Consider the following 10,592-nt stretch of genomic DNA (forward strand, 5'->3'; position numbering starts at 1 on the left):
AGCAACAATTATGTGGGACCACTAATTGTACTGACGTTTTTAGATCGTGTCACACTATCCGTTAATTGCTCGACTTCCATTTAACTAAAAATAAATTACAGCCTGAATGGCTACATCAGTGAACGAGCCAAACAAACGACATGTTTATATAGATAAAATTTATATTGATTAGTTTTATTTTAACTCAGAATCAAGACGTGAATGCAAAATCCCTTTTTGTAAATAAAAAACATCAGCTTTTCCCGAAATATAAGGACAGCTATAGTCATAGTTATATCTTAGTTTAGAACAAAGTCTAAATATTAGTTTTTAATAACACTGACATTTTATTTGTATTACACAAACATACCTTTTTGCCCTTGCATTACAACCCTACTTTACATTGTGAATTCCCCTAAATCGTCTACAGTACTTACATCCCCAAAATTCCTTATAGTTATTTCACTGCAGTGAATTTCTTCAAAGTATTTACTAATTCTAAAAAGGAAGTGTACAATTTGAAATATTATGTATGAATAGAAATACCATAGTTGACGATTATATTTGTACTCGTAGATATTAATAGAATATAATTCTGCGTATATAAAACTAGTTGTCGCCCGCGTCTCCGTCCGCGCGAAATTAAAAAAAAAACGGTTGCCTATGTGCTCTTTCAGACTATGTCCTACATCTGTGCCAAATTTCACCGAGATTCGTTGAGCCGTTCCGGAGATATCTTCAAACAAACATCCATCCATCTAAACATTTGCATTAATAATATTAGTAAGATTACAGAAGGAGTTTTTTTTAATAATTTTCCTAATAAATGATACACAACGGGTTGTAAAAATCATAACAACGAACTTACTGCCTGCCTTTAAGTTACTCTAACAGTCAATCAAAATCTGTTTTAGTATCTATATTTACCTGTAAACAATCATTCTAATAAACTGGCTAATAACCTTAAATCTTTCACTAATTTATCTTTGTAGCCAAAAGCGTAAGCTCAAGTGACATAGAAAGGATGAACTAGGAGAGAGTAGACTCCCTAGGTAGCGGGGTAGGTGGGTGCTCGTCACAAAGCTAAGACCGTTACAAATTCATGAGCAATTAGCGTTGCTGTTGCGTCAACAAGCGCCCGGCCTGTCCTCAAATACGAGAGTAATATTGTTAGCAAACCTGAATACATTGCAGCCTTGATTTCAATCAAAATAACATCTACAAAGCCGTTAACTACGTAGTTTGATAGCTTTAACGGCTAAGTAACACATGTATAGTATGACTAGCTGTCGCCCGCGACTCTGTCCACGTGGCATCACAAAAAAAAACTTAATGAGTAGCCTATGTTTTCTGCCAGACTATGCTCTACCTCTATGCTAAATTTCATAGAGATCCATACAGCCGTTCTGGAGACACCTTCAAACAAACATCCATCCAAACATTCACATTTATAATATTAATAAGATTGCATTTGTTACAAATAAAAAGGGAAATATAATCAGACATTTGGTTTGGCACGTCGGGACTCGATGTATTCTTCTGTCTGACGTGCCAACTTTACTACTGAGTACTATAACATACTCTTATGAAAGCTAATTAGGTTTTCATCCCTTAAAATATAATAGATTATCGCGTTAATATCAGTCTCTAAAACTTTAAGCTGTGTTTTTAATAACCTGTATATTTTATTTGTTTATAATTAAAATCATGGCTCGTAAACTTCCCGATTCACAGTCTTACACGATCATTACAACTTTAATACAACACAATTTCATTTAAAAAGTGTACAAAAAGCGCTGCGTTTATGGTGATATAACAAGATGTAGCCTGTAAAGCTCGTCTTCCAAGAACACCTCTTCATATGCATTTAAAATGCTGCACATAACTAAGATCACGGTTTACGCTGTGAAACTATGGAACTCCTTACCTCTCTCTATTAGATGCAGTAAAAGTATTGAATCGTTTAAAAAACATGTCAAAGATCACTATCTGCAGCTCTAATTTGGCTATATATTGCTGAAATATTGTATTATTTTATTTTCTCTTATTAATATTTCTATTGTTTTTATTTTTATTTCTTATCACTGTTCGTGTGCACCCTACCGATTTGGTTTACTTAGCTTAATTTCTACCCAAAGGTTGTCTGGCAGAGATCGCTGCTTAGCGATAAGACCGCCTTTTGTGAAAATCCTGTTGTACTTTCTTTTTTTGTAACTCCATGATAGTGCACAATAAAGTATATTTGTATTTGTATTTGTATTTGTATCACCCGCGGCCGTTTACTCCGTTAACGTGCGTGACCGGCTCAATCCAGTTCAATCCGGATACAGTGAACATTTATGAAACTAATTAAAATCCAGTATCCAGTAGTGATGATGGGATATATCCGATTGCGTATTCGTTTTGAATAAATTTATTAATATTAATAGAATGTGACATAAAGATTGATAGTTTTTGTATCGGAAGAGAACCAAGTGATATATCTGTTATTAGTTAATCTGTGGCCTAAAGTAACAAGTGTGTTACACTACACTGTGTCATCGCGCAACACAATTTTCGGCATAGTGGCGTAACGGGATGCAAGATGAGGGCACTGCGCAGTATTCCGATGACGTTGGACCGCCAAGATATTTGAAAAGAACTATACAAAGCCATGGTATATGAAAAAAGTAAGACGTATGAAAAGAGTTACAAAACAATAACATTATCTGTTGTTTTCTATGTACTAAAAACTATTGGATACTATTATTCATACATGCACACCAACTTAAAATACTTTACTGTTAGAATACCGTAGTAAAATAATAAAAATAACAAAAGCTGCATCTTTGTCGTGTGTAACGAGTGGAATGCGTCCACATTGAGCTGTATTGTTATTAGAAATACCATAACATCTCATACTACCCGCCGTACGTGTGCAGAAAGACAAGAGGTCCCGAGGGACCCAATAATGTTATTTTATATTACTATATCTTTCTACTACTATAATATAAATAATATTAAGCGGTATTAAAATTGACACAAACACATATAGGGTATGATATAAAATGCAAAACACTGAGAAAATATTTTTGCAACTAACATAAAATTAATGTTTAATATAAAACGATTGCCATACGCGGAATTAAATCTTCAACTCATTAAGCCTTACGAATCTCTAGGACCAAACTTAGTTACAAATCACATAAGCACATTGAATAACATCCCTATGCGTTATAAAAAAAAAGTTGGAACGTGCAAAAAAGGCATCCACGCGCCTAGCAACTTGTATTCTACGCTTATTGTGATATAGCCGTGAGAGCCTGCCTCGTTATCTCGTGCCTCTAAAAGAATTTCATTACCATTATATGAGCTAATTAACTTAAGGCTTCGCTATTTTTTTCTATCTATTCTTGTAGCTTCGGATATGTTTTGCTCCGAACGTCGTTGAATCGCTTCACGTAAAAGGATACGAAACAGCCGGGGATCGAATGCAGTGCAAAACGTAATGAATGTTACACAAAACACGCGTTGCAATTGTTTAATTAAGCGAAGCCTTTTAAAGTGATCTTGAAAGAACTTTACTTATAATGATGGTAGTTGTACTATCTGTTAAGATTTATTGTCGTCCCTTCTATTCTGGTGAAAAGGTCGATCTTGGCTTCGGCAGTGAAGAGTAAAAAAAAAAGTTGCCTACAATATGCCCGTGTGCATCAGCTACCTTCCCGTCCAAGTCTCGTCAAAATCGGTACAGCCGTTCCAGAGATTACCCAAAAAAACGCGACCTTGAGGACAGATCGGAAGACAAAAATAAAAAAAATACATCATGTGTACGAAATATGACATTTTTTATTTTGATATTACATTATGTTTACATACAGACAATCTTATTAATAAGTATATGTATATAGAAATCGCCATTTCCTAAGTCAGTAGAACATAGAGAACAAAGAGGACTGTCACTGATATTAAATTCTTATCATAAGATAAACAATGCTGCAGTGATAACACAATAATTAGGTCAACGCAACCCTATGTTTCATATTCAGATGACAATTTAATTATTAGAACTAAAAGAGTTAATAGGATTGAGTGAAAGGAGACTCTTTAACAGTTACGATTGATTTTATAGGATAGATTAATCTGAAAGACGTGGGATAAAGACATATAAATGATGTTGGCAAGTAGTAAAAAAGAAAGAAAGAAAAAACAGTTATTGCCACACAAAAAAAAATAAAAAAAAACACAGAAACATACAAGGCACAAAGTGTGGCAAAAGGGAGCCAGCTCAGCGAAGCAGGGACAGACTAAACTGCCCCTGAGCTGGTTTTCAGCTGGCACCTTTATAGAAAATAATAGTAATAATAAAAAAAAAGTTAGATTAGATTAGAAGTATAATACATTGAGTACAAAATCGAATCTTTAAGTTACAAGTTTATGATGCTAGCTGGCAAATATTATTGTTAGTAGGTAAACACGTTAAGCGTCAGTTAGGGGGTCGGGCGTGAGGGAACAATAACGGACCGCGGCACTAACATTGCTAGGGTACTTGCATCTATAATTTTGCACCATAAACTCCAAAGCTCGAGGGATAGGGTCATTAAAAATAAACAAGCTGTAAAGTTAACTGTTAACTTGTAAATAACACTACAGCTCACACGGAGATGAAACTAAAATAGTAATAGTTGCTTCTTAAGATTTTATTATAATTGTACATTTATCTTACAACAAACAATAAATACAAATTGCTTACAATAGTCACAGATAACACAATATTTTACTATTATTGGTAGTTGATTGTCTATAGTCACAGTAATGTCAAATGAGTACAGAAGAGACCAACGATTTTTTTTTCCTATTACCTGCGCTAATGCTAACTATAAATATAAGTTATGGCTTTTGCCCGCGACTTCGTCCACGTAGAATTAAAAAATCTAATAATAAATAAAACCTATCACCTACCACCTACCTATCAGTAATAATGTAGCATTCTAATTGGAAAAAAAAATTTGAAATAGGTCCAGTAATTTTTGAGTTTATTGCTTACGTCCAAAATAAAAAGAAATTCCTTTTTAGAACATTAGCGTGGAATTAACGATATATCTAGTATTACTTGTACAGTGCCACCGAATCGCTCCACGAAATTACTTTCTTAAAAATCTCATAGCAATGAACGTGTTAACTCTACCAACTGGAACTGGCCTCAGCAAAGCTTACACATTGGTGAAGGCATTGGAATTAAGTCCTGGTATTATGACGAACATTTGACGCCCACGGCCGACCGTGTGGGAGATCTGTTCGCGTTTAAAACCTGCAGTTACCTGCAATCTGGTTTAATGATTCAAGAGAATAAAGTCATTATTATCTTCTTTCATAGCTTTTATTTATATGGTGCATGAAATCATATTTACCAGACACCATAATGAAACGATAGAAAAAAAATATCGAAAGTTAATTAGTACTAGCTGTCGCCCGCGACTACGTTCGCGCGCAATTAGAAGAAAACTATATGTGTTCTTCCAGACTATGTTTTACATCTATGCCAAATTTCCGCGAAACGCGTTTTGCGGTTCTGGAAATACCTTCTAACTAACATCCATCCACCATTGGAATATTCGCATTTATCTATAACTAGATGTCGCCCGCGAGTAATAAGTAGCCTATGATTTTTTCCTGACTATGTTCTATATATGTGCCAAATTTCATCACGATCCTTTGAACTGTTCCGGAGATACCTTCTAACAAACATCCATCCATCCATTCATCTAAACATTCGCATTTATAATAAGATGGAAAGAGAAAAAATTAAACAAACCTCTTAAAATGTGAAAAGACATAATAAGCTAAAGACTTCAAAAGCGACTTCAGCAGTAGGAAGAGGTAATTAAGTTGTCCAAAAATAAATACAAGAGAGTCTCCAAATATTGTACCAAACAAATACATTAGCGCAAACTAGCATATAATCAAACCTGACTGATCATAATCTGGAAGCTAACTTACTATGTCGGCAACAAATAAACACCATTACAAATTCAACACGACATAAAATCCACAACATAGTAACAAAGCGCGAAGCTACAAAGTAAACGTGTTTGTTTGTCTATATTTCTATATTAGCTCGCAGGTTTCGCAACAGCGCAGCTGCAATACGCTAATAATCGTGTGATGAAATGAATAGTCATGACTGCAGGATAAATGTTAAATGCTAAGGTACACTGCGACTTCATTAAAAACCATTTGAAACCAAGCTTGGTAAAGTATACAGTACTGCAGTCCATTTTATATGTACGTAAAAAATAGTATAAACAAAGTATTTCAAAGCTTGGCGTAGAAACAGATAAAAGCAACCACAAAATAACATTAGAAAATAAACTACATTTTAAAATAATCGATTTCGTCAGTCGATACAATGGACGCACCTAAACTATTTGTTTACTGCGCACGCGCATCACTAATGCGTTGTATCTTCCCTCCCTTTTCAATATACCTTCGCCCTCTTTTCTCTCGCTAGCAATCGTTGAGAGCATCCGCCGACGCATCGATGTACTGCACATGAATCATCGATAATTGCGAACGGAAAAAAATATAAACATCTAAGACCTTTTTTTTCCAATCAAAAGAAGGGGAAAGATTGGTCTTCATATATAAAGAAATTAACTGTGTATTTATTTTTTCAAACTGAAGTGATATCGAAATATTAAATTCAGTAGTTTTTTATACATATCAGCAAAGTATCTACTGTATTTATGTAGACAGTTCTTTAGTAAAGGTCTTCAGACTTTTTCAAACTTTTTTGCTGTCTATTTTCTCAAGTGATTTTTTTTTTATTGAAATTGAATCTTATTTGAATCTTTTACAGAAAAATAAATTCATTCAGTAGTCAATAAAGTAACGACTATTTTAATTTAAGGTTCTATTACTTATAAATAAGCTTTGAAAACACGAGATTCATTTTCAGATCACTCTATCAAAATTGGTTACTTGTATAAATTAGGTACTAAAACTTTAAATATTTTTTTTACATTTAAACGAAAAGATAACAGTCATAAGATAATTGTAGCTTTTATAAGGAATGGTGGACGAAATACAAAAAAAAAAGAATGTCATGAAAGGACCGTTAATATTTTATTTTTAACACGAATCGGTGCCAAAACTCACAAATTCTCACAAAGGTAAAATTTTTAATGAATTTCTCATACAAGTGTTTCATTAAAATGTACATACTAAACTAATTAGCAAACACAACCTTTCTCACGGAAATAATTCCTCACTGACACACTTACGGTATACATTTTTACAAAAACAAAGATAAACCTAACACGTATATATATATATATATTTCATTATTCAAACCTCAAATGTCATACTCAGAGTATTATGTGCCTGTATTTAATAAGGGTGACTCTTAGTCTAGATAAAGTATACGTACGTTAAGCGATTAAAACTCCTTGAAACTTTAATCTTCCAACAAGAACCATCTACTGCCGATGTTTATCAAAGTAATAAACGTTGAAAAAAAATCAAAGACTGACATATTAATAATTGTTAAGAGCGGAGTTCCTCTAACAATGCGCTCCCACTAACCCCCACTCCCCTATGGGGAAAGGGGAGGTGTACGCTGCGGTATATTCAGTTAATTAACGAGCCTCTTTTGATTAATTAATGGTGCTAATTACTAGGACTTCATCAGGACGCCGCTTGTTTCTAGGCGTAACATTAATATTTTGAAATATAAATTTTGTATCAAAGCCTTTTTTTATATCACAAGCTGGCAAACGAGCAAGCGGTCACCTAAATCCGCCTAAATAGCCAAGCGACCACTGCCCTTAGACATCCGCAATTACAGATGCATTGCCTGCCTTTAATCAACGGAGAAGAGGACATTACCCCTTCCTATGCGTCCCCTCTTCCATCATATCCAATTACCGTTACCATCCTTTCCTTATAAGAAAAGGGTGAGATCGGAAAGAGGACTAAAATGAGACCTCCGGCACCACACTCATCAGATGAAACGCGGAATTGCATCCACTTCACGCCTGTCTTCTATGTGGTCGTGGTATTTCACCGGTCCACCCGGTCCATTCGTGCACCAAACAAAAACATATTTTTTTTGCGGGATCTACAACTGTTACATCTTCATTATTTCTCTCAACTCTACTTTTTTAACTATAAAATTTCATGTCACGATACAATTATTGTTTTGCTATAAATAGTTTTTAAGCCCCCCTTTGCTTATCAAATACCTTATCAAGGTACAAATGTTATGCTTTAATTTTGATGATGATATTGGTTCTTTAAATCCATATTTAAAAAACACGATTGTAAGAATTTCACAAAAACTATAGTAACTGAATACGTTATTGAAAAAGTAACAAAAAACACGCACCGCAGTAATCAGCGTTACATTAAGGTGAATAAAAATGCAAATCAACACTGGAAGGAATCGAACCCGGGACTGATTTACGACGAGTACGTGACCCGGTGAATGCAGCGCCCAGTCTATAGGCCCACGGGTAATGGTGGATCGGGAATAAATCCAAATTAAAGTAGGAGGGTGTGTCGTAAAAAGGCCGTTGACAAAAATGGCGGTAAAGGCTGCAATAAAGTATTTTAAGAGCATTAAAAAACGCCAAATCGATGTTCGAGCAATGCCATTACTGATGAAGAAATACGATGTGCCGATTTTGATTCGATTTGGTTAAAAATGTGTTCAGCTTCTGTACATTGTTTCAACAAGAATTATTTATATTTATTACAATCGTAAAGAAAAATATTGTTACGTAGTAGACATACTAACATACAGTAAGATTTTAAGCCAAGATATTGACAGTCAAAAATTAAACAGGTCAATGAAGCTCGGCTGAAAAATTGGAATTTCTTTTCGAGGCAATAATTTTCTGAGTGCCTCCCCAAAAAAAAATTCCCATGGGTTCAATCGTCCCAATAAGAAAAACAATCCTATTTAGTTAATTGATCTGTTGTCTGATCGGCGCAACGGAAAACACTCAAATTACTTTATTTATTAACTTCCAAACTTTGTTGTGTATATCAATCTTAGAAGAAATTTTACATAAATATTCCATCACACAACAAAACAAGATATTACGATATTCGCTACTCACTTTACATAACATAAAACTGATAAACTAACACCCTTTGCCTTGATCCTTGAACATTATTCCGATAACCACAAAACCAAGATACATTTAAAATGTTGGTACTCTACACTAAAACATCTCAACCATAATAATACTATTTAATTAAAATGAAACATCCTTTAATCCTTGTTCCATTGTTTAAAGTGATTATACAAACACACATCGGCACATTATCGCGCATGTGTTTTCCCAACACACCAACACGCCAACACTCCGACCACCGCCGTTTAATCCGACAAGCTTTCTAAAGCCGCCATGGATTCTTTAAGCTCGCAGTACAAAGCGTGCTTTGGCTTCACCATGCTAATGTATAGTTATTTCCAGCTTAGCATTGCGAGAGCTTTTAATTCGAAGCTATGCTTGTTGCAAGCAGCGAGTTGTTATTGTGGCGAGCGGTTGTTGAATTGCTTGTAGCTATATATTCATACATATTTAGTAAACCGCCCACACATAGCGTTGCATATTCCTCTAGTACGTAACTTGTGTACTACGAAATTGTGCAGAGATGACCGAATCCTAGCGCAACTTTCTCGCTTCCAAAATTATTCATTATGTATTTACTTAAAGACCTATTTAATAACTATTTTTTTGCTCTTTATTATAAGTAACACATTAGCACAAGTTGTTGTGTTAGTTTTTCAATGTAATTATGACTAGATATGTAATTTCCAACTTTCGTTGAAGTTGTGCCCAAGTTACATTCAGTCGTATGTTCAAAACAATAATATATATACATTTTAACTTTCATTCCATAGTATACTTGTTAAGTATTTAACAAGCTTATGCTGCACTGGATGTTAGTTTGAAGTTAACTTAATATCGTAACGAAAAACTAGACGGATAGAGCTTTTGCTTACATATTTAAGTACAAGTAGATATATAGCGTGAGTTATTTACTTCAGTAATTAATAAATTTAGTCATTTATTTAACTGTTTTTCACCAATAAAGTTATTAGACATTATTATCAAATTTATGGTCGTATATTCGTCTTTCAAACAATGAATCTCCGTGTAATGTTACTTCAACTTCTATACTTCAAGAAGCGACCTTAACTATGTTCACGATATATCCTAACGAACTTGTATAGCTTACATATTATAAAAACAATGACAACACTGACACTTCGCCCCTCTTCTTGTTAAAGCTGTAATGTTTTAAAAAATTAAACAGATGTTAAGTCTTATTAGGACCATATAAAGCTCCCGTTTATCAACTACCTCACACTCCATGGCTATAAACAGTTACAAAGTTACGACGTTAAACATTTATTTATAAACCCACTGAAGAAATAAAACTTTTAATCACCCCCAAAGCGCTCAATAACCATGAATTAAACTCAGCGGAGCGTCATTACAGCGTCTTACTGTCGGCCGTGGAGCCGTCGGCGGAGCCCTAAAGCACGATAAATACGCACCCAGGCCGTGTCCGTCCATCATTTGGACATTAACGCCCGCTCGTAATCAACTACACCTATA

Source organism: Papilio machaon, chromosome 19 (genome assembly GCF_912999745.1).
Source record: "Papilio machaon chromosome 19, ilPapMach1.1, whole genome shotgun sequence".
NCBI lineage: Eukaryota > Metazoa > Arthropoda > Insecta > Lepidoptera > Papilionidae > Papilio > Papilio machaon.